This window comes from Lepidochelys olivacea, assembly GCF_965140295.1.
Source record: "Lepidochelys olivacea isolate rLepOli2 genome assembly, chromosome: 14".
Taxonomy (NCBI): Eukaryota; Metazoa; Chordata; order Testudines; family Cheloniidae; genus Lepidochelys; species Lepidochelys olivacea.
In genome coordinates, this window is record NC_140424.1 from 18,321,880 (window position 1) to 18,341,239 (window position 19,360).

The window sequence follows — 19,360 nt, forward strand, 5'->3', positions numbered from 1 at the left end:
CCATTTTGGCCAGGATCTTGCCCCTGCTAAGGCCCTTTTGTGATGTTCTGGCTGCCCAAACAGGCTATAAAGTTGGCTCAATCACCCAGCTGAGAACTCCCTGCCTCTGCACCTCCCTTTGCATCACAATTCTTGGCATCAGGGACACAGCATGAACACTGCTGTGACCCAATGATCCCTACCTGGTTTAATAGTCCCTTGGCGACTATTATCAGCCTGCACAAGTTAGAGCAAATCCTAGGCTGCTTTATATCGCTTCAGAGGCCAGAGTGACCCTCAGTCACCACCCCTAGGCTTGTGGGGTGTGTGTACTATATAAAGCTGTCTTTTCCACAGCATGCTCAGGTCTGCACTTATAGGCGCTCAGCCAGACCCAAGGATCAAGCCCATTATCTTCTCTGATTTATCTCGACTTATGGTTTAAATTTTATTTTTGATAATATAAGAATCTGTCTTGTCTGAAACTAAGAGCTTCCAGACTTAATTTCTTTACATGGCTGGGCACAACCAGAATGCTAATGCAGAAGGGAATTGATGGGGAGGATACAGTAAGAAGATGTACATAGCCATTAAGTCAAGGAGACTAAAGCATCCAGTCCTGATCAGCCCTGTTGGATACTGTCTAGAGCATTGCCAACGGCTCTGATACCTAGAGAGGAGCTCTTTTATGCAAACACCTCCAGTAACAGCTTTTGTGGATCTGACAGACAGACTGGTTAAAAATTATACATTCAGTGGGTATCCTGTAGAGAGAGATTGTTCAGCACATCTGAAGAGGGGAGGTGGAAACTCAGAAAGAAATTTTGAATTGTCTGAAAGGAAAAGGCTCTCAGTCAGACAGGATGAATCCTAAAGGCAGTTCAACCAGTATTCCTTCCTACCTTCTCTGGGAAATTGAAGAGGGAATTCAACTTATATGAAAGTAGACCAGAGTCAGGAGGAAGATAAATCCCAAGGGACGTGATGAGAGGCAGAGACTCAATGTAGATGAGAGGATGGTCAGAGAGTAGTGCTTTCCAATGGAGTGAAGATCTCAGAATACATAATCTCTCCTATCTTTTTTGTAGCTCATAGGTTAACTTCCCCAGGCTTCTCTTGAAGTGATGTGGCTAAAGGTTAAATTTTATTTTCTGTAATACCTCTCTTTCTTAGATTAACTTGATGTTAAAAATGTAAGGTGTTTAATAAACCAAAAGATAGCTTGCTATAGCTAATTTATTTGAAAAGAAAGGGTCCATTCTGATAACTTTCTCTCTGAAATTATCTCCATCTTCTAATGAGAGGTAAGTAATTCACTCATCTGGGTTACAGCCTATTACCTGGTCCTGGGCAAAAGGAAGGGGCAGAGGTTTCTGCCCTAAGGGGTTCCATCAGGACCTGGAGGTACACAAGGACCTGAAAGTAGAGTAACAGGTAGTGTTACAGTAAAATCAAACAACAGGCAAGTTACCATCTTACCTGTCCTTTAAAGAATTGCACATTCTCATGCAGAACCCAAATAAACAGAGCAACTGCTAACTGATAGTGGGGCTCATATTTTTGGTATTTCTCCTTGCTTGTGTTTGACCACTACTGCCATCAGCGGAAATTAGAATCCTTTTTATTTTTTCCCCATTGGTGCACCTGCTTCTGCTGTTTATTCTGTACCTGAAGTCAACATAATCCTGTTGGTCCTATCACAACTGTGGAATTGCCATGTTTCAGCACCAGTTGATCTTTCCAAACCATTAGTGCCTGAAGTTCACTCAAACAGTGCTACCTGCTTCATTGCATCATGGGAGAATGTGGGTGAATGCAGGCAACCCTGCATAATTTTTATTTAAAGACATGTTTTAAAAATCTGCTAGAACCTCTGAGTGAAATTTGCCTCACTCTCTGGAGTGACATTTCTGTGACCCAAGAATCCAGTGTTTTAGAATTAAAAGAAGCTGCATGAGAAAATAATGAAGTTTAATGCCTGGATTCAGCCTTTTGGGGAAGAACATTGTAACCAATAGGCCATGTTCACATCTTACCATTTCTTCCTTCACATTTCCAAAATCTGTCCCTTCCTCTCTATCCCAACAGTTATACTCCTGATTATCTCCCATTTCAATTCCTGAAATGTACCCATTGCTGGCCTTCCAAATACCCACATCACCCCCTCCAGTCTACCCAAAATACAACCACGATAACTATCTTCCTTGCCTGTTGGTCTGACCACATCTGTGAGTCTCTCCTCTAGCTCCTCCTCCACTATATCAAGTTTCAACTTCGGATCCTCACTTACAAGGCTCTCCGTAATTCAGCCCCAACTGACATCTCCCATTTAATCGCTTTTCTTATTATCCCAGCCTCCAACTTCATAGTGATATCAGCCTCAAAGCCTAAGTTGTCTGCTTCTCCCTCAGCCATGCTACCCTCATGTACAGAATACTGTCCCATTACAGGTCCTCCAAGCCACCGCACTCTCTTGATACCGATTTCTTCCCCAGTACCTACAAGAATGGAGTCACTAATAATTATTATGTATTAAACTACCTGTACCATCAAGATCATCAGCTGAACCAAATAGCTAGCAAACTTACTATGTGCTGTAAGGTAACATTTGCTACCTATACTTGTCATGTGTCAGTTTGGACCATATTGGGGGCAGAGACTATGCCTTTCTGTTTTGTCTATAAAGTGCCTGGCACACTTTTGAGGACGGTAGAAATAATACTAAAATAGCCCTATGACATGAGTGTTTTAGTTAAATGGATAATCATGACAGGTTTTCCGTGCACAGGGAGGGCCTACTGATTTCCCTTGGACTCTGTTGCTGCTTCTTCAACATGGTTCCACAACCTTTGGCCAAGGAAGCAGCTCCCTTTCCCCAGGAGAAATTCCCACCCCCTGCAAGCTCAAGTGGGAGGAGAAAAGGAAGAGGCTAATGCAGTAGATAGTAGGGATGCTCAAGATGGGGAGATTATTTACATCTCATCTATTCCTGCCTGCAGAGTTGGTAGATTTTATATTTTGCCCTGAGCACCTATCTACCTAGTTATGGGATCCCCATCCTTCCCGCAGCTAATTTGAGTCCTTCATCTGGTCTCTACTGATTTCTGCTAGTCTCTGTTGGGTCAGCTGGAGGGCCAGTAGCTCCAGGGGCCAGTACACCAATAGCCTTTTTGTTCTGTTCTAAAACCCAGTTGCCAAGTGGAAACTGTAGGAACCAGCTGAAAGTTTTCCACTATAGTATCCACTAGAGGTAGGTTTATATGTCTCAGAAGACCACATAGCTGGTTGCTTGGATAGGGCCTGTAAAGCTCTGCTTCCTATTTAACATGAACAACACCTGACTCGGTCAGTAGGCCCATTGACGTTAGTGGAACTGCTAGTGGAAGGAGGTTCCACTCATCGCTTGTGAAGGTTCCAGAATCTAACTTTGCAATTCTAGTCTCTTAAATCTCTCGTAAATTAAATATACTCATTACATTTAACAAAACCCCCTCCAGTTGTGTGTGAAAACGGGATGCTTACTGAGAGGATTAAACAACCATGCAACCAAAAGCTCACAGTCCCGATAAAACCAAAGGCCTCACCAGAACTCTGCCTGTAGATGGACGCCTCATTAATAGTTGTGAAGCTAACACTAGAGAGAAACTTGAAGAGCTGACAGCTATTGGGGAGTCTTGCCCTGACATCTGATAACAAGAGAAAATGAATCATGGGGCTGCGCATCAGAAATGATTGACTGGTCGCTTTCCCAACAACGGTCTACAGCAAGTCCACATTTACAGAGAACACAATATGGCTGGCACTTTCAAATCCTTGCTCATGCTAGTGATTCTTACTCACACAGTAATCTCATTGATTACAAGTGTTCCAGGATCGGCTCCTATTTCAACACTCATTTCTGATATTTGATGCATTCTTATTTAAAGTGCCATACTACTATATAGAGGATGCCTTATAAGGTATCCCAGACATACTTGTCAGAGATGCCATTTTTTCCTCGCTTTTAATATATATTTTATGACATTTTAATAGTGGTTATTATTGTATGAATCATCTCCTCAGTAACCCAGGTGAAGCCAGTGGACTTTAAAATACATCTATCATATACTATGTCTGCAAAATGTATAGAGATGGGACCTAGCTACAAAGTGGAGACTGGATCTGAACTTTCACAAACTCCTGTGATGTTTTGTTTTCCGGGTTTTAATTCAGGCCATTATAAAAGATACTTATAAAGGGCCAGTGACAAAATTCCTATCTAGCTCAAGATCCAAATTTCAAAGTGTGAGGATTTTCAGATCCAGGATTCTGATTCAGGCCCATCTCTCCGTAGGATTTATATATTTGAAATATAGTCAGAGATGGATTCCATCAAGAATGTTTTTGAAAATTAAATCTTGACCAAAGCTGCTGACATTTCAAGACTCAGGTACTGTAGCTCCTCTCTTCTCCATTGGGTACCAGTACATTGCTGCTATAGTATGGTCAACTTTTAAAAATATATAATACATATTTTAAATTCTTAGCTCCAAGCATGGTTTGTTGTACCAGGACCATTCATTAGGAACATTCTGCTAACTTGGTAACATTCAATATGTATGTAAGTCTGAGGTAAAAGGATGTACACAAACAAAACTTAACTAAAAATCTTTCATACTAAAATTCCCAGCTTTCTGGAATATATTTTAATTGTCACAGAGTTTAGCAATGTAAAAATGTCCCATTATTGTGCAAATTCTGTCACACTGAGTTATTAGTAAACTTCATCTTCAAAAATGTTCAATTAAACCCTGATCATCTTGCTGTGGGAGGCTACCTTAACTGAAGGCCATTCACACACAAGTAGATGTACAGAAACATTTTTTTCTGGGATGGTTCAAGGACTTCCTAGGGTAACAGGATTGTTTAGTTTGTGCTAATTTTTAGTTAAGGGGTAAAAACTGATTCAACAACATGTTTTCTTTTTGTCTTACCTATACTCTTCTCTTATATTGGCAAAAAATATGGTTATGCTGAAATGCTGTATGACATCTCTACCACTTTGTGCTGGAAATGGCCCACCTTGATTATCATGCACATTGTAGGGAGAGTGGTCACTTTTGATAAGCTATTACCAGCAGGAGAGTGAGTTTGTGTGTGTGGTTTTTTGGAGGGGGGTGAGGGAGTGAGAGAACCTGGATTTGTGCTGGAAATGACCCACCTTGATTATCATACACATTGTGAAGAGAGTGGTCACTTTGGATGGGCTATTACTAGCAGGAGAGTGAGTTTGTGTGTGGGGGGGGGGGGGGCGGAGGGTGAGAAAACCTGGATTTGTGCTGGAAATGGCCCAACTTGATGATCACTTTAGATAAGCTATTACCAGCAGGACAGTGGGGTGGGAGGGGGTATTTTTTCATGGTCTCTGTGTGTATATAATGTCTACTGCAGTTTCCACGGTATGCATCCGATGAAGTGAGCTGTAGCTCACGAAAGCTCATGCTCAAATAAATTGGTTAGTCTCTAAGGTGCCACAAGTACTCCTTTTCTTTTTGCAAAGACAGACTAACACGGCTGTTACTCTGAAACCTACCACTTTTGTAACAGTTTGGATGAAATGTATCATTCCATATCCAGTATGTGGTTTAAGTATAGCAATAAAAATAGAAAGTTCACAATACAATTTTTCAAACAAATATTCACAGATAGTTTTTTGGTAGTGTCTACCCAGCTCTAGGAATTAGCCACAGACAACACAACTGAACAGCTTTAAAAAACAAACAACCACGTCCTTTCCCCTTCAAATAAAACAACAGCATTTAAAAAGAGAAGCCCTAGCCTTAATGCTTTGCTATGAACCAAATGGAATTCTACCGCTGAAAGACCCAGCAATCCTTTGAGACCTTTGCAAGCCCCAAGAGGACTCACTTATAAATCTGTAATTTTTCAGTTCATCCCTTTAACAAACTGTCTTAGTCCTGGAGTTTAAATTGTTCTATTAGTTGCCATCAATCTAGGATATTCATAAGTCCTCCCCACCCCCACAATACCTTAGTATTTGAGTGCCTCACAATGTTTTTAATGTAGTTGTTCACCCAACACTCCTCTGAAATAGTCCTTCCCTATTACCCCCATTTTACAGATGGGAAACTGAGGGACAGAGGCCTGGATCCACAAAAGGGCTCGGTTGCCTAGAAAAATCACTGAAACAACACTGTGATCCACAAAGCCTGAGCCAGGTGCCTAAGCTGTCTCTACAATGCATGGAGAGAACTAGGTGTCTTAGAAAGCGATCCACAAAAGCCACCATGCTTGGTAACTCCCCATCTAAGCATGCCAGAGGGGTGTATGCTAAGCCCCACCCATCTCACAGAGTTATGTGTGTAAGACTGGGCTGCAGGGACTGCTAGCAAACCACAACTGGGAACCTACCTCCTGGAGTCATCTCTTGTGAGAATGAGTTAGGTGGATGCCTCATTCCATATAAAATGTCTGGAGGAGGAGACAGTGGTGCCCACCCATAACTTTTAGCCCAGTGATTACAGCACTTACCTGGGATGGGGGAGACCCGGGTTCAATTCCCCCCTCAGGCTGACGGGGTAGAAAAGTTTTGAACAGGGTGCTTTAACCACAGAGCTATGGGATATTATGATGAGGGGCTCCCAAAGTTCTCCTATTGAAGTGTTTTCACTGTGTAGAATAATGAAAGAGTGATTGGAGCAGAGGGACTGGAGCCTGGGTCTTCCACCTGCCAAGTGGGTGCTGTAACCACTGGACTCGAGTCTCTCTCTCTCTCTCTCTCGCCCTCTGGCCCTAAGATGGACACTCCTCCACCTCACTTCCCCCAGTTTGTGGATCACAGAGGGCCTCAGGTGGGAGACAGATGTTCAGACGCATAGAGTGAGGCAGCAGCGTGCATGCTCCAGTGCAGAAATGTAGGCACTGAGGAAACTTTGACTTACGCACAGAGTGAGTTTAGGTGGCAGCCTCACAGGGGTTTTGTGGATTGCAGGGGTGCCTTCATAGATCTGGACTAGAGAGACTACAGTACATGACTATCCAAACTTACACAAGGAGTCTTTGGCAGAACAGAGGATTGAACATGGGTCTCCCAAGTTAGCATCCTAAGCTCTTGGTCATTCTTTCTCCCTTATCACCACTTGCAGAAACTATGAAGAGAAAACTTCTTTTAAACCTTTCTGTGCCTCCCCTCTTATGCAGCCGAGGAGACATCAACCCATAAAATGAAGTGATGTGTTTTTTTTAAATGAGGGTTGGGGAAACAGATGTCACAATTTCAATTTTGATTAAACAAAGCTATGAGACTGACCTTCTCTCTCTCACCAAGATCTTGATTGTCTTTGGTTTTAAATTCAAAAGCCGCATCCATGTCCTGGAAAAAAAAAATATCGAATTTGCATTATTTTCAAGTTTTATATCTGTGCTTCCAGTAATAAAAGACTGAATAGTGAATATTAAGATGGCTGCAATTTTGAGGTGATTGTTTCCTGTAGAATCCAGGAGCTCAAGTGGAACGGAGCTCAATAAAACGGCAAAAAATGTTTCCAGTTCTGCAACACCTCTATTGGCTCACATTAAAGAGGGCTGATTAGAATGGGTTAAAAAAAAAAAAAGGGAGGGGAGAATTTCATTATTCTCCCACGACCCCCCTCTTGCCCCCAATTTCCTTCTCTTTTCTGAAACTTTAAAAATTTTAAATTCTGAAATTTGGAAAATTTCAACCAAGTCAGTAGCTACTCAAAAACAAGGGCAAATTTTGTGAGAATTTTGTAAGATTCTGTTTCAGACTTTGAAATTTTATCAATATTTGAAAAATTTGACCAGCTGTAATAAGAACAAAGAATATTTAGCAACTATTAACCAAGGCTTTCTAAGCACTTTAAAAATTTGTCATTTTCACACCATTCCTGTAAGGAAGATACTATTATACCAATTTACAGATGAGAAGATTGAGGCACAGAGAGACAATTTGTCCAAATTCACATAGAAGTCAACAGCAAAATCAGGAAGCAGTACCCAGAAATCTGAGCTTCCAGTTTCCTGTTGTTATTAACCATTATCAATGTTCAGATCTTTGCAGAAGAAAAAAAGTTTCTCAACAGCTGCATTTCATAGCTCTCTGGCTGTTTGGGGACTAAGGCCCAGATTTTGAGAGAGACAAGGTAGGCGAGGTAATATCTTTCATTGAACCAACTTCTGTTGGTGGAAGGTGCACACTTTCAAGCTACTCAGAGCTCTTCTTCAGGTCTGGAGAAGGAGAGTGTGCTTCATTCCTCAGACCTGAAGAAGAGCTCACCAGAATATTTTGGAATCCGCTTAATTATCTTAAGATCTGCACAATAGTTATTGGAATTGGATTTATTCTCCCTGGGTAGAAGCGAAAGGCCATGAGATGAACTAAAACAGGTTTTCAAAATCATGTAGGTCTAGCAACATTGAGGGGAAATATTATCCCCCCCCCCCCCATGTGGGTTTATTTCCTACACTGCCTCTTTCACCCGCTAAGGACACTGCTGTCTGCAAAGACAGGCACCCATTGTGTGTTCAGTTAAGTACAGACTGTAACAAAAGAGACATCCTCTTACTGTGTGCGCTTCTCATGAAAAATGTAATTTTGTTCTCTTAACAAATAAAGGTCATTCTGACAAACAATCTGTTTGCGTTTTGTGTATGGAAGATATAACAGTAAGGGCTTTAAAAATGTAAAGAAGACAATCTAAATATTAGGGGGAGCCAAGAAGTTTGGATTCAGATTTAAACACCAGAGTTCAAGGGGTCAGAGCCAGTTGCACCTTAGGCTCATCTTCACTAAAAGTGAGATAATCCAGATGAGAGAGAATTGTTTAACACAAAAGGCCAGCTAGAAGTTGAGTAAACAGAGGCAGAATGCAAGATTTACTGGGTGAAGTTCCATGGCCCATGTTATACAGGAGGTCAGACTAAGAGGATTGTAATATTCCCTTTTGGCCTTAAAAATCTATGCATTACCAGGGCAAAGCTGAGAGCACACCATGTGTGAATAAAAAAGACAGCAGCAACATTTGTTTCAGGAGAAGAGAAGTGAAGGAAATGGTGAAAGAACAAGAAGATGAGATTGGGAATATACGTCACCTAAAAGAGGCAGACATGCAGGGCTGAATGATAGTTATCTACCTCCATATTACTTGGATTAATTTAATGAAACAGGTCCTATTGCCTCAGTTGGAGACTGTTGAACTCAACAATTCACTTTTATAATTATTCACTACTGTGATTTAATTATTGAAGGAGAATCTCAACACCACTGCTAACTGTTTAATTAAAAACACTATCAGGGAGCAATAACACCAACATGTGACATGGTACTTAGAGGAGGTTCCTCGCTGAAAACTTATTCCAATTCCTTTTCCTGGCTAAATTTGCCAATACATTCAGAATTCTAGAGAAAGGGTGAGGTGTGAGCTGCACAAAATAGCCATAAGCTATTTTTTATTTGGATTCTGCTTAATTTATGCAATATCAAGCTGGAGAAAAGGATTCTCTAGGGCAACTGGGATGGGGCTAGTATCTCTCATGGTAGGGAAACAGACAAACCTTGGATACAAGGATTATAAAGGGATTCTTCATTCAGGCTGCTAGATGCAAACAGATCCTGTGAGGAACCTCCTCCTGCTGCTACTGCTTTACCTGTTCTGTGGTTTGAGAGCCTGGCTCTCCCTTACCGTCCTCTTCATGCAATTCTTTTCACCTGTGTAAAATGTTACCACAGCTGTGAGGGCAGAATTCTGATCTAACAGAATTTCACACCCACTTTAAACAGCTGCAAATGGCTCCAGCCAGAGCCTCAGCTGGTGCAAATCAGAGTGACTCCACGCTAGCCCTCAGCACCTTCTGGGCTTTGAGGTGAAACTTCTATGTAGCGTGAGAGGATACCTTGGTTCAAGTCCCTGTACAAAGTCCTTGCGCTGGCACCTTTCATCAGCATTAAATTCATTGTAGACTATTTAAAATAAAAGAAACAGAAAACTAGCCCTTAAATGATAGTGAGTTGAGCCATTATCTTGACCAACACTGGTACTCTAGAAATATTGAGCTGTGACTAGAACAATTCCCATTATTTAGATACTTTGGAATTTTAACAGAGATCAGTGGTATTTATATAGCTAAAGGCGGAGACAAAATAGCTGCCTCTCTCCCTTTGACAAACCAGGGTCCCTGAAAAGTCCAATTGGGTCTTTGGGAATTCACGTCTTTAGCTCTTGTTGCAGGGGTGGGGGCTCAGCCCAAGCACACAGGCTAATCGTGGTTTATGAGGCAGGTAGGATCTTTTCAGGAAGGAAAGTTTGCATTAGTTTATTGTGAACTGGACTGGTTATGAACGAAAGTGATTACAGACCCCAGGGTTGACAGTACTTGCTAGATTTAAACAATCTCACTTGGTGCTCGTAAGAAGTTGAAGTGAAGATTCCTAAATTCCTAGGCTGTCTTTTTCTATTATTCTTTAAAACTCCCAGCTTTCCTGCTAACTAGGTTATATCAACTTTTTTGGTTTTAATACTTTTTAAAAAAGATGAAACTACTGAAAAAATTAAATTGCTGCCTTCTTGAATATTATCTTCCCAGTTTATTGTGTGCCCTCTCTCCCCTTCCCTTCCCGGAGAGACCAGCCATCACATGAAAATGCTTTTCAGCATCTGCAAAATTTGATGCCCAAAATAGCCCCATGGTTGCCCTAGCAACTAGCATTTATTCCCCCTCCCTCGTTCCCCCCCTTTGCATATTGCTGCATATTTCTATCATCTCTTTCCAGGCTCAGTTCATAAACACGACTGCATAATAAAGAATGTTATCACCAATGACTTACAGCCCAGCTGCTGCAAATAAGATATGAAGTGGCAGGGAAATACAATTTCATGCAGCTAGGACAACAGATTGATTGGGTGCCCTTCAAATTTGATGCCACTTCTTTAAGTCTGTCCAAATAAAAAAAAAAGTTAGTTCCCCCCACGTCTTTTCCTGGTAGAAACAGATAATAAAAGCAGGAGATAATTCATAGGGATACTCACTATGGCTGAAGCAACCTTGCCCTGAGACATTGATGATTCAAAGAGATATGTGCCTTCATCCCCATCCCCATCCCCATCCCCATCCCCATCCCCCTATGCTTCCCCAGCGCTTCTTCATCAAAAGGTTTATCCCTCCAGTTTGATCGTCTTTTTAATTTAATTAGCTTCCCTCTCAAATGATTATTCCTGCTCAGATTACTAGCAGGAGGGCTGTTGTAGATCTAGGTAAAACAAAACGCTGCACTCCCACAAGTGCCATCTTCAAAGTTTGATTATATATAGTTAGACAAAGAGTAATACAAAAAGCTGTGAGCAGCTCCCATGAGTAGAAAGAATTTCTAGGATCATCAGCATGTCAAGAGGAGGTGGGGTTCTTGATCTGAATCTGGGCAGATCACACTACTCCATTGTGCCATTGTTTATAGCAGGGGTCATCAATGTTTTTCTTTCTGAGCCCCCCCACCCCCACCCCAAACTCGCTATAAAAACCCTACAGCCCACCAGTGCCAAAACCACTGTTTTTCTGTATATAAAAGCCAGGGCAAGCATTTGGGGGCAGCAAGCAGGGCAATTGCCCAAGGCTCCACACCACAGGGTTCCCCGTACAAAGCCAAGTTGCTCAGGCTTTGTCTTCAGCCCCAGGTGGCAGGGCTGGGAGCCCCAGGCTTCAGCCCCACACACAAGGTTTCAGCTTTCTGCCCTGGGCCCCAGCAAGTCTAACACTGGCCCTGCTTGGTGGCCTCCCTGAAACCTGCTCACGGCTCTCCCCCAGGGTCCCCAGAGTCCTGGTTGAGAACCGCTGGTTTACAGTATTTGGGAAAAATTCTCTGCTGGCATAGCTGCACTGAAATGCATGGAGTTGTGTCTGCTTGCATCAGAGGGGAATTCAGCCCTCCCATCCAGCCTCAGTCCCTTCTCTTTTTCCTCTATCTATATTTTAAAACGGAGGTCTGCTGGACTCTTTGCTAGGCCCTGGCGTATTGTTCGTGGTAAACTTGGTGATGCTCTCTGGCTTCGCTGTTCCTTGGACCAGAAAGAGATTGCTGTGAATTACTAATAGTGCCACAGGTGATGTCAGATTAAAGGCCTCACAAAAATACATGCAACTCCCTTCCCCCCATCCTCCTCCTTCCTCCATTGGCTTCCAAGCAGCATATACAGTCTACATAGCTTTGTGAGACATCTCCCATGCCCAGGAGTTTCCTGTCAGTTATGCTAATCAGCTCCAAATATATGATAGTTATTCCATTATGGACACCATTGTCAGAGGCAGGATACCAGACTAGATGCATGCCTGGTCTGAGAAGCCCACAGTACCAGGACACTTGCACTGAATGGAGAACTGGGGCCTGCTGTTTTTCTCGCATCTAAAAAAGGCTGGAAGGGGGCCAGGTATCCAACCCTAAATAAAAGAACAGTTTAGATTTTTAAGAAGCATATGGGCAAAAGTTTAGGCTGGACTAGCTGTCCTTCCTTCATTTCAATCCTCAGAACACTTGAGTTCACAAAGACCAAAGACAGACATATGATATTGTACTTAGAATGTGTACTGAAAACATGCTTAATCTCTTTTACTACTTTAATTTGCCAATACATTAGGGATTCTGGGGAATTTAAAGGTGTGAGCTCATGGTCTCCCCCTCCCCTACTTAGTACAGGCTTCACCTTGCAGCCTCATTCAAACAACAGTTCTATCTGAATCTGCACTCCGCTCTGAACTCCTCATCATTAAAGATGCTGGAGCTCTTTCCCCAGCATAAAGGCTATTGGGCTTGGTGTCTTCTCAATCCTGGCCTGGGTAATTACATTCTGCTAACCTAAATTCCCTCTGCAGTTCCATTGGATACCATATTATACTTCACTTCCTGTCCCAAACCGATGTACAATATTGCTGGGCACTTCTTAGCTTGTACAGTCTGACAAAATCACAGTGCAGTGGGGTATGAGGCTGCCAGCCATTGGGGTGTATCCTGGAAATTACAGAAGGATGGACAGTGTATCAAGGCTGCTCCTCTTGCAACAAAGGAAATTAAGAGACTAACCAGGTGATTGCTGTATAATTCACATGGGTTAGAACCCCACGGGATCAATTCTTATATGGGAGAATTGCCATTAAATTCATTGGGCGCTTTCCCAAAACCAGAATGAAGAACCAAATTCAGTCCCACCAGTGCTTAATTTGCAATGAAAGAGGTGCCAGAGCTGAAGCAATTTGGTGCCAGGGCTCAAGCAGTTTTTTTACTTTCGTAACTGACACAGCAAGCCCAGAGGTGCTGGGGCTACGAATAGCCAAGCCCAGAGGTGCTGGAGCTCAGCCCTGGAAAGCCCAGGCACCAATTAAGCACTGTGTCCCTCTTTATAAGGGTGTGCAAGACTCAAAGCCCCAGTGGTTCTGCTGTGGGGGGGAGGAGGATGCACGTATGCAGGCCAGACAGGGGGATCTCACCTCACAGGAATGTGCAAGAGGAGCGTGTGGGTGAGCAGACGGGCATGGAGTTGTGCCTCCCATGCAATGGGGGAGGAATGTGGGTGCAATAGGCACAGACCCAGAGACAAAGTGACAAATTCTATTATATCCGGGCTCTCACAGAGCCCTCATTCCCATAGTATCTGAACACTTTGCAGAAATGCATTAAGAGACATGACTAGCATGTGGCACCTGTGGTTCCCCCCACCCCCACCCCCCAAAGGAAACTATTTGGAGATTTTTTTACTTTTACTATTTTAACTGTATTTAATGTATTATACAGACACTATGCTATGTGTTTCTATTAGAAATCCAACGTCAAAGAAGAGCACCTTGCACTTGAAGCAGAAGAGAATGAGATTTATGGCATGTCTTTGATCCTGTGGGAACTCTTTCCACAGTCTGGGACCACCCCCCAAGAAAGACAAGCTTTATCCTTCTGCTGGAAAGCGCCATTGTGTCAACAGAGGGGAGCTGTGGACTCCAGTCCTGATCCTGGACCTTTGTGATCTTTTATATATCACTAGCCCAAACCCTTGAATACCTCAAAGACAAGGGCTGCAACCTTAATTTGGTTCAATAGTCTATAGAAAGCTAAGGTAGAGAGCAGAGAACAAGTCTGATGTGCATGTGCTCACCATAGCCTGCATTGTGGAGGAGCCAGACTTCTGCCTTCTGTGCTGGTTGGGAGTTTCCTGCTCTAGAGCATCAGGAGAATGAGTTCATTGAAATTAATTGACATATGCAGCACAGTTAATGAAAAAGTTGCTCAGGGGTCAAATCCAGGTTGTCACCACTTCAATGGCAGCAGAGACAGTCGCTGTAGTCCAGCCTGGAGGTGACAAAAACATATATAACTGAGTCCAGATTCTGTACGATGGGAAGTGGCCTCCGGGCCCGTTGTAGAGTGCATTACTTGCAGATGCTGCTATTGAGAGCTCAACATCAGCAAGGAATCCAGAAGCCTCCGACACTGTCGACTCCATTGACCAGCTGAGGTTGTGCATCTTCAACCAGTGGAGACCGCAAAGTGGCTAAAACCATCTCAAAACGTTTCCCTCTGCCAACTAGCATCATCTCTGTCTTGTTTAGGTTCAGCTTCAACTAGGTATTCTTCATTCATGAGCTGATCTCCAGGCAAGCACTGGGCCAGCTCAGTGACAGCGGTGTTGTCATACATAGCAAAGGCTAGATAGAGCTAGGTGTCGTCAGCATGATGTTGGCCGTTGAGTTTATGAAGTCTCAGCAGTTCTAGTGGCTTCATGAAATGTTGGTGCTTCATGCCCAGTTACCAGGTCATGGGGCAGATTCTGTTTCTGTCATTCCTTTTCAGCGTTAAGTACATTTGCAAGAGAAAAGGATCTTTAACCGTTCATCCACTTCTTTTACCAGTTCCCCATTTTAAGAGATGACGGATTATCTAGTGGTTAATGTCTAGTGTAGGACTGGGAGACAGGAGCCCTGGATTGTATTTCTGGCTTTAACATAGACTGGGTCACCTTCTGTAAGGTCACATTACCTGACTGTGCCTCACTTTTCCCACCTGTAAAATGAAACAGTGAACCTATATTGAAAGCTTGGATCCAAATAGCTCTCAACTATGGGGTATTTGGGAGCTGCATCTGAATTTTGCAGCTTGAGAACATCTCTAGCAAAATGAGCATAATACTTCCCTACCTCCCATGGGTGCTATGATGCTTAATGAATGTCTGTAAAACATTCTGTCATCCTCAGATGGAAGGCCCTAAAACAGGGCAAAGTATCCATCTCATTAATGGCATGGGGTGATTTCAGATCTAGCGTGACCAGATGCAACTCCACTGAAGTCAATGGATTGACACCTGAGTAGAGGTTGGAATTTGCTCAGTGACAACATAATCACATCCACGGTAAGTAGAGTGGTTTGTCAGGCGGAGACGTGCACCTACAGGAGGGAGCAAAAGAGCTCTACGGGAGCAGTGATGCTTTTTTTTTTTTTTAAATGGCAATATCCCTACTAACAAAGAATAAGGAAAGGGAAATCCAGAAAACACACCTTATGGGAAGGGAAAAGGTTCAAGCACTGAGTAACTCTCAGCATTTTCTTTGAGGCAAGAGTAGCTCTTTAATTTAGTGAGGGTCATTCCTGTGCTGATTTCTGCCCCAAGTGGAGGCCAAGTTCATTCCTTTTAATTTCCTTTAGATGCGAGTGCTTGGATACAGAATCCAATTTATCCTTCTTGCCTCAACTAAATAAGTAATGATAAAAAATCCCTAGTGTGCCCTATAAATGCCCCATAATATACAGAATCTAAACATCACATTTTTTTTTGCACCTAAAACCTTAAACCCCATTGACACCATAAAACACCAGCATCTCATGTCCCATGATTGTTTCCCATAATCTAGGAGAACATTACGGAGAGAAAAACTGCTGAAAAATGACATCTTATCTGTTTTCTCCCCACCAACTTCCTCCCCCACTGCCACTCCGTGTTTTTGTCATTGCAGGTCAGACACCTGCTCCCCACTTCGTAATCTGCAGAGGTGATAAATTCTTGTATGCACTGATTACCAGTGACTGCATTTGCTCTGTGTCAATCTGGAAACCAGCAAATTCACTCATAGTTCCCATTCTTTGTCCTGCAGGAGGGGAAAAAAGCATGGACTCTGGGAATCTGTCTCTGTCCTCCTTGCCTCATGTCAGCGATGAAGAATTATTATTCAAACAAGGCTCCATATTAGCACCCACATCGTATGAGGCACACAGCCACTTTGATCTGCTCTTCTGAGTTCTTTGAGTTGGGGGAGGCAGGGAAGATCATTTACATGAGCTGGAGTCTTCTGTATTTGGCCATCACCTCAGCATGGCTAAAGAAATGTTTAAAGGGGAATACTCCAAATTGGCATATACCTGTCAAAAAAAAAACAATTTAATAATTTTATCTGCAAAACAAGCAACTGGGCTGCCCATTGAAAGACTGACCTTTGCAGGAGAGGGGCCATATCATGGCCTCACTTAGACCCCAGCCAGCCCCACTTGAGTTGTACCAGTAGGTGAGGGGAGATTTGGCCCTGATTTTGTTTTTTTTAAAGTCATGATAATGCTTAGCACTGAGAAGTGCTGTACAAGCCCTGACTAGTTGAGACTCCCGACCCCGCAGGAGACTGGAATAGAGGACGACTTCGCTTATTATTTGTTCTTGTGTCATAAAAAGTGTTGATGTAAAAATGGGGAGGTGGGGTGGTCTGAGGAAGAGAAGGTGAGAGCATTAGCTGGTGTCCATAGGGAGAGCTCCACTGACGTCAATGGGCCAGTCAGTACAGCTCTATTGACTCTTTAAAGGCAAAGACGCAATGCCAGTTTACAGCCACTGGGGATCTCACCCTAAAATAATCTGCACTCTTTCGGGAGATTGCACCTTTATCAAGAAAACAAGCGTATTATTGGGCTGAACTGTATTGTCTACCTAAAGCACCCTTGTGTGATGGGTTGAATCACAGAAATCCCCTGGGGGCTGCCACCTGATGTGCCAAGACTACTTCTGCTCCTGCTTTCCTGCCCAGTCAGCTTAGGACTTCAGTGCCCTGCCTGGTTTGAGCCAGACCCTCTAGCCCGCTGCAAATCCAGACCCAGGTCTGAAGCACATCCCCTAACAGCTGTAGGCTTAACTGAAAGCAGCTTACAGAAGTGTTCCTGCCTTAAACACTCAGATGCCGACTCCCAGTGGGGTCCAAACTCTAAATAAATCTGTTTTACCCTGTATAAAGCTTATACAGGGTAAACTCATAAATTGTTCGCCCTCTATAATACTGATAGAGAGATATGCACAGCTGTTTGCGCCCCCCCCCAGGTATTAATATATACTCTGAGTTAATTAATAAGTAAAAAGTGATTTTATTAAATACAGAAAATAGATTTAAGTGGTTCCAAGTAGTAACAGACAGAACAAAGTGAATTACCAAGCAAAATAAAATAAAACACGCAAGTCTATGTCAAATCAAACGGAATACAGATAAAAACCTCACCAGTTCCAGTAAGCTCTCTTTTACAGACTAGCCTCCTTCTAGTCTGGGTCCAGCAAGCACTTACACCCCCTGTAGTTACTGTCCTTTGTTCCAGTTTCTTTCAGGTATCCTTGGGGGTGGAGAAGCTATCTCCTTAGCCAGCTGAAGACAAAATGGAGAGGTCTCCCATGGGCTTAAATAGACTTTCTCTTGTGGGTGGAAATCCCCTCCTCTCTCCCAGGGCCAGTGCAAGGATATTTTGCACCCTAGGCAAAACTTCCACCTTGCCCCCCTCCCCGCTCACCCCCCCACACATTGGTTCATTGCTGGGCAAATCTCAACAAGCCTTTATAGGCCCCAGGAGCCAGCTGTGGGGCTGCTCCCCAGACCAGGTTCCCCCCTTCCTGCCCCCTGAACTCCCCTGGAGGGTGCACAGCCCCCCCGCGAGCCCTCCCCACCCCACCCCACCAACCCCGGTGGCCCCCGCCCCAAGTCCACTCACTGGCTTTGCCAGGTTTGGGCCGCTGCAGCAGCTCAGCAGGGAGGAGCTGCCTTCCAGAGGCACTGGAGAGCCAGAGTGTTCCGCTTGCGGCGGCAGCGAGCCCCAACCATGGAGGAGCCAGCGCAGCACGGGGGGGGGGGGGCAGCAGCCCTGCGAAGGCAGCGATGCCTCTAGCGGGGAGCAGCCGCCCCCCCTGCCCCTCCTGCCCAGGCTGTGGCCCGACCCCCCCGACCCCCCGGGGGCTCCTGCAGGCTGTAGCGGATGCATGCGGATGCCGGCCTCCATGTGCCCCCCAGCTCCCTCCTCGCCTAGGATTACCATATTTCAACAATCAAAAAAAGAGAAAGGGGGGGGGAAGAGCCCTGCCCTAGCCCCGCCCCATCCACTCCCTCCCACTTCCCACCCCCTGACTGCCCCTCTCAGAACTCCCAACCCCCCCACTCCTTGTCCCCTGACTGCCCCCTCCTGAGACCCCCCCATCCTAACTGCCCCCCTAGGACCCTACCCCCTACCTGTCCTCACCCTTCTTCACACCCCCGCCCCAGACAGATGCCCGGGACTCCCAACCCATCCAACCCCCCCGGTCCCTGTCTCCTGACTGCTCCTATCCCTCTCCACACCCCCTACCCCTGACAGGCCCCCCCTAGAACTCCAGACCCATCCAACCCTCTCCCTGCTCCCTGACTGCCCCCCGGGACTCCCCTTACCATGCTCATGCTGGTCAGATGCTGGCTCCATGTTGAGGCAAAACACACTGCCGGGCTGCTGCGCCCACAGCCCCTCCCCTGCGGAGTGCTGAGGCAGCGGGAGGGGTGGCGGCGGCTCACATGCCTGGGAGCCGCAGAGCCTGAGCATGGCGAGGAAGGTGCCGGGGGGCACACGGGGGCCGCCGCCCACATGCATCTGCTGCAGCCTGCAGGAGTCCCCGGGGGTGGGACGCCAGGCCGCAGCCTGGGCAGGAGGGGCAGGGGGTGCAGCTACTCCCCACTAGCGGCGCTGCCCCCCTGCGCCATGCCGGCTCCTCCATGACTGGGGCTCACCGCCCCTGCAAGCCGACACTCTGGCTCTCCGGTGGCTCCGGAAGGCGGCTCCTCCCTGCCAAGCCAGGGAACCGCTTTTTGGCGCCCCCAACCACTTGGTGCCCTAGGTGACCGCCTAGTTAGCCTAGTGGTTGCACCGGCCCTGCTCTCTCCTATGCAAAGTCCAGCTCCAAGATGGAGTCACCTGGGCAAGTCACATGTCCATGCATAACTCACAGTTTTTACAGGCAGCAGCCATTGCCCACATGGTATCTTGAATGTCTCCAGGAAGACATCTTATGTGGATTGGAGCATTCCAAGATGCATTGTTCCTTAAGTGCTTCTTGACTGGGCACTTAAC

At 44.9% G+C, this 19,360-nt stretch overlaps 2 long non-coding RNA genes across 2 annotated transcripts in view; both read right to left on the reverse strand.

Moving 5' to 3' along the window:
• Window positions 1–1,279: 1,279 nt before the first annotated feature.
• The window catches only part of LOC311530451, a 56,945-nt gene continuing 38,864 nt past the window's right edge, over window positions 1,280–19,360 (reverse strand). The window contains exons 2-3 of the long non-coding RNA XR_014713993.1: window positions 7,289–7,351; window positions 1,280–1,395 (exon numbers count right to left, since the gene is read on the reverse strand). This is a non-coding gene — a long non-coding RNA (uncharacterized lncRNA). The remainder of the gene's footprint in view (window positions 1,396–7,288; window positions 7,352–19,360) is intronic.
• LOC311530450 lies at window positions 13,782–18,833 on the reverse strand. Its single transcript, XR_014713992.1, has 3 exons — window positions 18,688–18,833; window positions 17,500–17,640; window positions 13,782–16,384 (listed from the first exon to the last, which is right to left on the reverse strand). It is a non-coding gene; the product is annotated as an uncharacterized lncRNA (long non-coding RNA).